Below are 9,820 nucleotides of genomic sequence, written 5' to 3'. Positions count from 1 at the left end.
GATAATGACAATTTCATGTCAAAAAAGTTGCGTCCCGGGGACGCACGTTGATTTGACACAATGCGTCCCCGGCAAAAATAATGCGTCTAGTACAAACGAGAACCCTGTTTATTTGATGATCAATTGGACTTTGAAGGACTACAACGAAATCCATTGGAAATTTTATTGTCATGATTGCCTATCGCCGTTACCTGTCCCCGCCTGTTTGGCACCAGCTGCTTATCGTTGTTTGATTGGTTCCCCTCCTATTTAAACTGTGCTCTCATTCACTCCTTGTCAGTCCAACAGCAAACCTCAGCATTTGCAAGGCTAGCACTTTTTTTGACTTCGGCTCCTATCTGTCCCGACCTGTATCGTGTGTCGATCCCCGATCCAGGCTCTTTTCGCCTGTCCCGGCTGCCCGTGTCCTGATTCTGTTTCCTGTTTTGATCCCTGATCCGGGCTCCGTTCTCCTGTCACGGGAATCCTGTATACTGGTTCTGTTTCCTGTGTCAATCCTTGATCCAGACTCCGTTCTCCTGTCCCAACTGCCCGTGTCCTGATTCTATTTCCTGTTTAGATCCCTGATCCAGGCTCCGTTCTCCCGTCTCAGCTACCCGTTTCCTGTGTCAATACCTTAATAAAGCATTGTGTGAAGCGTTACGCATTTGGGTTCCCATCTTGTACCGGTCGTGACATTAATATTGGTATAGTGTTGATAGCTTACATAGTCAAAAAATGAGTTTAATCATGTTCACTTACAATGCTTAGTTTGAGCTGAGAAAAGGTAAAACAAAACTTTCTACCAATGTTTAATTAAAAAAATAGGGATGCGTGTTACACACACGAGTGCGTAATAACAAATAAATATGGTTTATTCCTCAGTTTTTTTGCATTTAAGTCATGTTTACAAATTAAACTGTGTGGGTGTTTTTTATTTTATTTGTTAATCTGTATGCTTTGTTGTAAACAAACTTCTAATGTATTTCATTGTGTATAATGTAAATGTTATTAAATATTTCTATTTTATTTTTCCATGTTGCCAGGTATGGCCCTGTGGTGAGGGGCCCTCTCCTTGTGAGAGGTAAGAGAATTCTCCCACCATGGTCCGCTGTGTGTCGTAAGAGGCGACTAAAGTGGAGGGAGCGAGGGGACTGGGGATCCTCTCCTTTCTATCTCTACTCCCTAAGAGACAGCAAGGCAAAGAAAGGGGGGCGGGAGACCGAAAGGTCTCGCAAAACCTAGTTATAGGGTCATTAAATGTGAGAGGATGTGGAAGTAAAGCGACTGATTGGAAGAAAGAGGAGATCGGAAGGATGATGACTAAAAGGAAGGTTGATGTGTTAGCCTTGAGTGAAACAAAGATGAAAGGAAAGGGTGAATTACAGCTTGGAGTTATGTATGGTAGAAGGTCTGGAGTTACGGGTGGACATGCTAGAGAAGGAGTGGGTGTCCTTGTGAGTGAGAAAGCAAAGGAAAAACTGGTGGAGTGGAAAGAGATATCTTCCAGATTGATGTGGGTGAGGTTGAAGTAGGGTGTAGAAGTATGGATGTTTATAAGTGCATATGGACCTGGTTCAGAAAGAAGCGCTGAGGAGAGAGAGGAGTTCTGGAAAGACTTGTCCGAATGTGTGGCAAGAGCGAAAGAAGGGTGGAAAGTGCTAATACTAGGTGACCTGAATGCTAGAGTGGGTGATGAAACGGTTGAAAATGTGATTGGTAGATATGGAGTACCAGGAAGAAATGAGAGTGGGAAGAAATTGATTGAGTTATGTGTGGAAAATGAGTTGGTGATTGGAAATACATTGTTTAAAAAGAGGGGCGGGAATAAGTATACCTTTGTCAGAGTGGATAGTGGCAAGTTGGTGGACAGAGCACTGATGGATTATGTAGTGGTTAAGAAAGGGATGTTAAGTAGATTGTTGGATGTGCATGTTTACAGAGGTGAAATGAGTGGTATGTCTGATCATTTTTATGTGGAAGGAAAACTGAGAATAGATGGATCGTGGAGGGCTAGTTATAAGAGTGTGAGGGAAGAGGTGAAACTGTAAGAGTCGAATAAGGCAGAAAAGGAAAGAGACTTTAAAGAGAGGATAAGGGAAGAGTATAAATGGGTTAGTAGAAGAGAAATGGAGAGTGTGGAAATTGAATGGAAGTGGTTTAAAGAGGCAGTGTTGAGGAGTGCAAAAGAAGTGTGTGGAATGAGAAAAGTTGGTCGAGGTATTAGGAAAGGAAGTGAATGGTGGAATGATGAGGTATCAGAGGCTGTGACAGAAAAGAGACGTGCCTTTGAGGAGTGGCTGCAAGATAAGAGTGGCGATGCGTATGAAAGATATAAAGTGAAGAAAAGGTTGGTAAAAGCGGCAGTGGAAGCAGCGAAAAGGAAAGCAAATGATGAATGGTGTCGAAAGATAGGAGTGAACATTGAGGAAAGAAGAAAAGTGTTCTGGAAAGAAGTGAAAAGAGTAAGAAGGAAGAGAAAGTGAAAGATAAGGATGGTAGATTGCTGGTTAGCGGTAGTGCAGTCAGGACGAGATGGGCAGAGTATTTTGAGGAGTTGCTAAATGTGGAGGATGGGAGAGAACTGAGAGTCGAGGCGCTCGATGGTATGGAGAGAAGGCCCGTGTTGGGTGATTTAAATGTGAAGCCTGTGGAAACATGGGAGGTGCAAGAGGTAGTGAAAGAAATGAAAGTGGGACAGGCACCTGGGTTGGATGGTTGTACTGCTGAATGCCTGAGGTAGTGAAAGAAATGAAAGTGGGACAGGCACCTGGGTTGGATGGTTGTACTGCTGAATGCCTGAAAAAAGGTGGCACAGCTATGATTGACTGGTTAGCAGACATGGGGACTTGAGACTTAGTGACTTGGACTCGAGTCGACTCGAGTCGCTGTTTTTATGACTTGTGACTTGACTTGGACTTGGCAATCTAAGACTCGGGACTTGACTTGTGACTTGACTTGCCCAAGAAAAAAATACTTGGGACTTACTTGGGACTTGAAGGTGAAGACTTGAGACTTACTTGAGACTTGCACATGTGTGACTTGGTCCCATGTCTGCTGGTTAGTACGCTTGTTGAATGTATGCTTTTAAAGTGGTGTGGTTCCTGTTGATTGGTGTAGTGCATGTGTGGTGCCATTGTATAAGGGTAAAGGTGATAAGTATGAATGTAGCAATTCGAGAGGTATCAGTTTGTAGTCTGTGCCGGGTAAGCTGTATTGAAGAGTCTTGATTAAGAGAGTGAGAGAAAGAACGAATGAGGTGGTGATGGAGGAGCAGAGTTGTTTCAGGAAAGGAAGAGGATGTGTGGATCAGGTGTTTGCAGTACGACAGGTGTGTGAAAAATATTTTGCAAAAGGTAAAGATGTTTATTTGGCTTTTATGGACTTGGAAAAGGCGTATGACAGAGTTGATAGGGAGGCGTTGTGGCAAGTGATGGTGAGGTATGGAGTGGGTGGAAAGTTGTTGGAAGCATTGAAGAGTTTTTCTATGAACAGCAGAGCATGTGTAAGAGTAGGAAGTGAGACAAGTGAGTGGTTCTCTGTGTTGAGACAGGGGTGTGTGATGTCACCATGGCTGTTTAATGTGTACATGGATGGTGTGGTGAGAGAGGTGAATGCAAGAGTATTTGGCAGAGGTGTACACATGATGGACAACAGTGGAACAGTGTGGCAGGTAAGTCAGTTGTTGTTTGCAGATGACACAGTGCTTGTGGCTGATTCTGAGGAAACATTGAGAAGGTTGGTAACGGAGTTTGAAGAGTATGTGATAGGCGTAAGTTATGTGTTAATGTTGGGAAGAGTAAGGTGATGAAGTGTTCACGTGATGGAGTGGGCATGACGTTAGAAATCAGGTTGCATGTACAAGTGCTGGAAGAAGTTGAAAACTTTAGGTACTTGGGTTGTGATGTGGCTGCAGTTGGTGGAATGGAGTGTGAGGTATTGCACAGAGTGAATCAAGGAAGCAAGGTTTTGGGTTCTCTGAGGAGAGTGATGAACAACAAGAGTATGAGTATGGACGTTAAGAGGGGACTGTATGAGAGTGTGATTGTGCCGACTGTGTTGTATGGTGCAGAGACTTGGAGCCTGAACGCAGATTTAAGAAGGAAATTGAATGTTTTTTAGATGAAGTGTTTGAGGACTATGTTAGGAGTGACAAGATTGGATAGACTGAGAAATTAAATTGTGAGAGACAGAACTGGAGTAGTCGTGGAACTGAGCAAGCGTGTTGATAAGAGAGTACTCAGTTGGTTTGGACACAAAAAGAGGATGGATGAGGAGCGAATGTTGAAGAGGATCTACAGAGCAGAAGTCAATGGAAGGAGACCAAGAGGAAGGCCGCGATTGACGGGGGTGGATGGATTTATGAGTGCACTGCAGGAAAGAGGTCTAAATATAATGGAAGCTAGAGCTCTTGTTGGTGATAGAAATGAGTGGAGAGGTGTTGTGAAAGGATAGTGGGATTGTGGACGCGTTCTTAAGGATGGGCTGAGCACCCGTATGATGCGGCAGGGGTAAACCAGTGAAAGCTGTCGGGCCCTGCTGTTGAACAAAAGAGTGTGTTGTGTCACCCTGACCCGAGTGACAGGGCCGCTTTCTGGTGTCCCATTTCATCTGGAGGGACGAAAGCATGACCAACTTGGGTGCCGAGGTGCCTAACTTGTTTGGGTGTTTGGGCAGTAGGGTTGGCCATGGTCCAAAAAATGTTTGTGTGTTTTTTTGCTATTTATTTCCCTTTTATTTTCTTTGTTATTGTATGTGTGTGTCTTGCTGTCGGTCACTCCTCTTGAGGTATATGACCAAGGTAGATAGATAGATAGATAGATAGATAGATAGATAGATAGATAGATAGATAGATAGATAGATAGATAGATAGATAGATAGATAGATAGATAGATAGATAGATAGATAGATAGATAGATAGATAGATAGATAGATAGATAGATAGATGTTGCCAGGTGATTGACACATCTCATCTCATTAGCTACACCGCTTATCGTCAGTAGGGTCGCGGGAGTGCTGGAGCCCATCCCAGCAATCATCGGGCAGTGGACACCCTGAACTGGTTGCCAGCCAATGTGATTGACACATATCTCCTGTTATTTATTTTTTTCATGTTTAATGGCGCCTTGTGGAAAAAAAAAAATTCAAACTGTATGTCTTTTTTAATGTGTTTCATTTGTAGAATCTTCTACATTTAAACAGTGTATATATTATATTTTTATTTTATCTTTTTTTCTTCATGTTTTTATGTTTTCTTTTAAAAAACTCATGTCTTTTTACAGTGTAAATGCAATTTTATTTTTCAATGCCGTCATGTGAAAAAAACAACGTATTTTTGCATTTATGAAACGTTTACAATTTAAACAGATGTAATATGATTTGATCTGTGTATTATTTTGTAGTTTTTTATGCTGCCTGGTTAAAAACACATCTCAATTGTTGTGTTATTTTTTTCTAGAGTGCAAGTTTATTTTAATTTCTGTCACGGTTGCCCATTGCCCTCACTTGGCCCCCACCCGTTTGGCGCCAGCTGCAGCTCGTTGCCTGATTGGCTTCCCCTTTATTTTAGCTCAGGGCTCTCACTCACCCCTTGTCAGTCCGTCAACGAACATCTGCACCCCCAAGATCTGTTTGATATCTGACTCCAGTCCCCAGTGTCTGGTATCGATCCCGTCTGTCTCGTCCTGTCTGATATCTGACTCCAGTATCCGGTATCGATCCCGTCTGTCTCGTCCTGTCTGATATCTGACTCCAGTCTTGAGTATCTGGTATTGATCCTGTCTGTTCTGTCCTGTCCGGTATCGAGCCTGTCTATCCGGTACCTGATCGTGTATCCGGTATTGATCCTGGCTGTCCCGTCCTGTCCGGCATCGACCCCGTCTGTCTGGTATCTGCTTGTGTATCTGGTATCAATCTCATCGGCCTCTAGCTTCCTGTTTTTCTACGCCGGACTTCTGTCTTACTTCTTCTGCCCAGCGATCGTCGAATCACTGGCGTTTGTGTTCACGCGCATGGATGCCCCATTCCCGTAAAACAAAGCTTGTGTGAAAACATTACTCTTCTGGGTCCTCCTCCCTTTCTGGTTCTGACAATTTTATGTCTATTATGCTGCAAACCACGGATCTCCCACATAGTCCCCCTTAAGGCAAGTTGAGGAGCCCGTGGAAATGTTCTCAGAATAGCTCACCAGAGCTGGATCATTGTGATTTTCTAATAAAACAATATATTTTTAGTTATTGACTATTTCCCCCTACTTCCAATAATAATCTTGTTAATAACATAGTAAAAACCTAGTATTAACATAAGTTATTTTAGAAATGCACATCACATTGGATGCCCTTTGCGCTAATTCAAGGGTTGGAGAATCCTGCTGTAAACAGTGCAAATCATTTTTTTAATTCATTTTAATTATTACTTTTTGCTATCACGTGTAAAAGACTTATGTTGATTCTTTGATTTGCTTGCATGTTTGGAAGTAAATTATATATTGAAATATAGATCATATATATAATATATCCTTTATATTTACTTTTTATTTTTTAATGGTGACATGTCAAAAACAGCTCTCTGTTATTATACTGCATTTAGGTACTTTTTCAACAAACAGTCCATAAATGCAAAAATTACCAAAACTGAGTTTTTCACTTGAGAACAACATCATCAGAATTACACTCAATGACTCAATACGCCGCCATCCCTGACTATATCAATGATAATTAGACCCAAGCTAACGAGCATCTAATGGTGACGATTATGCATTTACAGAGAAATAAAAAAAATAATCATGCTCATATTTATCAAAACAAGCTTACCATGAGAAAATGCATGTGAAAAAAAGCGTGTGTGAGTTTTCATCTTCTGTGCAATTAGAAGTCAAAATGTTTTTTTTTCCAGGCTTAAGAGACCTCTCATTTTAATTCAAGAGAGTGAATGAAAGGATGACAAAAGGATGGCCAGGTGGCAATTATTTCAATATTAAAAACAGAAATTACCCAGGCATATATTTCTTTTCGTGCAACTGCAAATCAAAGTAAGATACTATCTCCTGGTTACAGGGGGGGGGGTTTCGGAGAGAGAAGAATTTACCGGCCTTGCAGAAACTCTAATAATAATTGTTAGGGTTGTGTGAGTGCGTATACCAGGTATCGGTATCAGTAAAGTATAATTTCTTAAGGGATTTCTAGCCGAAATGGCCGTCAAATGACAGGTAAGCACTCCTATATGAGAGGAATAATGAAAATTCACAGTTCCACTGAAGTCGAAGAACTTCTCTCAGGGGTTAAAGTATTCCACGGCACCGGGGCCCAAACAGAAAACGCTCTCAAGCCTACAGATTCCTTCTTGGCTCTTTGAGTAACAAAGTCAAAGTCTAATTGGTCATCAAATATACCAAAGAGTCATTACCCTCTATGTGTTTTTTTGCATTTATTGACATCTTTCAGGAAAATGTTCTATTTTCACCATTCTCTAACATTAATCTCTGGTGTCGTCAGTAAAATAGTGTGATAATAAATCTAATGCCTTTGCATATATCATATTTCGCACTGGTGGTCTAATGGTTAAGATTCGGCGCTCTCATCACCGCGACCTGGGTTCATTTGCCGTTGCATCCAATGTGTTGCAATTGTTGTCAGCGATATTTTTTGACTGATTAATCATTGCAACTGTTAAAACATATTGTATAACGATCACCAAAACATTCAGTTAGTTTTAAATACAAAAAAATGTCAGTTGTAAACAAAAAAAAATACAGTATCTTTTCAACGCAAAGTTAAATAAAATAAGTTAATAGAATAGAATATACCTTTATTGTCATTGTTACAAATGGGCTAACATATTGTGACAACGAAATTGGGCATGACACTCCAGTTTTACACATTCATAGTGAGGTATGAGCAAGAAGATAAAGGAACAGAGAAGATAATGTTATAAGACAAGGGGGATAAGGCTATAGTTATAATTTACATGGTATTTACACAAGAAATGTCGGCATGTGGGATGTTACATACAGGGTTGTCGTGATAACGTTGGTATCGTAACGGTTGTGCAATATTGCATTTGGTGCAAAGTCATCATAGTGCAAAAATAGTCAGCATGAAACAGGAAATGGTCAGACATTGTGCAATTTGAGCATTAAACGTAGTGCAGTCGACATGTGCAAGAACAAGACATGAGTAACATTATATTCGTATGAGGTAGTGTTGGCACGAGTTTTCAGGTTTTTTTTGTGCGGTGTCTGTTTGAGCAGTGAACAAACATAGTGCAGACAGCATGTACGTGAGTACCATTTACATACGCGTGAGGTAGTTTTTTGCAACAGTTTTCAGTTTTTTGTGCGGTGTCTGTTTAGGGTGGTAATGGCTGTGGGGAAGAAACTGTCTCTGAGTCTGTTCGTTTTTGCTTTGTGTGACCTGTAGCGCTTGCCGGAAGGCAGCAGGTCGAAGAGATGGTGGCCGGGGTGAGAAAAGTCCTTGATGATGTTTTCTGCTCTGCTGAGGTAGCGAGAGCAGGCAATGTCCTCCAGACTGGGCAGAGAGCAGCCGACGATTCTCTGGGCTGTTTTGATGATCCTCTGGAGCTTTTTCCTGTCTGCTACTGTGCACCCAGCATACCACACCGTGATGCAGTATGTTAGGATGTTCTCCACTGTGGCTTTGTAGAAGGACACCTGCAGCTGCTGTTTTAGGTTATTTTTCCTGAGCAATCTCAGGAAGTGCAGTCGCTGCTGGGCCTTCCCTACCACCGCTCTGGTGTTTGCAGACCAGGAGAGGTCGTCGAAGATGTGCACGCCCAGGAATTTGAACGAGTGGACTCTCTCTACACAGTCTCCTTTTATGATGAGTGGTGCTGGATTCCTGCCATTCCTTCTGAAATCCAGAATCAGTTCTTTTGTTTTTGTGGTGTTCAATATGAGGTGGTTTTCCGAACACCACGTTGAAAGTGACTCAACCTCATCCCTGTATGCCGCCTCGTCCCCTTCAGAGATGAGGCCGATCAAGGTGGTATCGTCAGCGAACTTAATGATAGTGTTTGTGGGGTGGGTCGGTGAGCAGTCGGAGCTGTAGAGGGTGAAAAGCAGGGGGCTCAGTGCACAACCTTGGGGAGAGCCAGTGTTCAGTGTTAGGGTGGGAGAGACGTGGGTACCGAGTTTCACCGACTGTGGGCGGTTGGAGAGGAAGTCCATTATCCAGTGGCAGATGGAGGGAGAGAGTCCTAGGTGTGCAAGTTTCTCCACCAGGATCTCCGGGATAATGGTGTTGAAGGCTGAGCTGAAGTCCAGGAAGAGCATTCTGACGTAGCTCCCCCGGTGATCCAGGTGTTTCAGCACGGTGTGAAGTGCTGTGTTTATGGCGTCGTCAGTGGAGCGGTTTGCCCTGTAGGCAAACTGGTGGGGGTCCAGTGTGAGTGGCAGGGAGTTTTTGATGTGCCGGGACACTAACCTCTCGAAGCACTTCATGACCACAGGCGTAAGAGCTACAGGCCTGTAGTCGTTGAGGCTTTCCACTGCTGACTTTTTGGGGATGGGAATGATGGTGGAGGTTTTGAGGCAAGGTGGGACGGTCGCCTGTGACAGGGACCGGTTGAAGATGGTGGTGAAGACCCCAGCCAGCGGATTGGAACAGTCCCTGAGTACCCTCCCTGGTACTCCATCCGGGCCAGTTGCCTTCCTGGGGTTTATGGTATTCAGCGCACGCCTAACTTCGTGCTCCTGAAATGTGAGGGAGTTGCTGCTGGTTGTTGGTGGGTGTGATGTGGCTGTTTGTGGCCTACCAGCTTCAAAGCGAGCGAAGAACTGATTAAGGTCCTCAGCTAGTGAAGCCTCAGCCTCAACAGTTGCCAG

This window comes from Urocampus carinirostris, chromosome 11 (genome assembly GCF_059441175.1).
Source record: "Urocampus carinirostris isolate Australia breed hairy pipefish chromosome 11, RoL_Ucar_1.0, whole genome shotgun sequence".
Taxonomy (NCBI): domain Eukaryota; kingdom Metazoa; phylum Chordata; class Actinopteri; order Syngnathiformes; family Syngnathidae; genus Urocampus; species Urocampus carinirostris.
Note: the sequence above shows the minus strand (reverse complement) of the source record.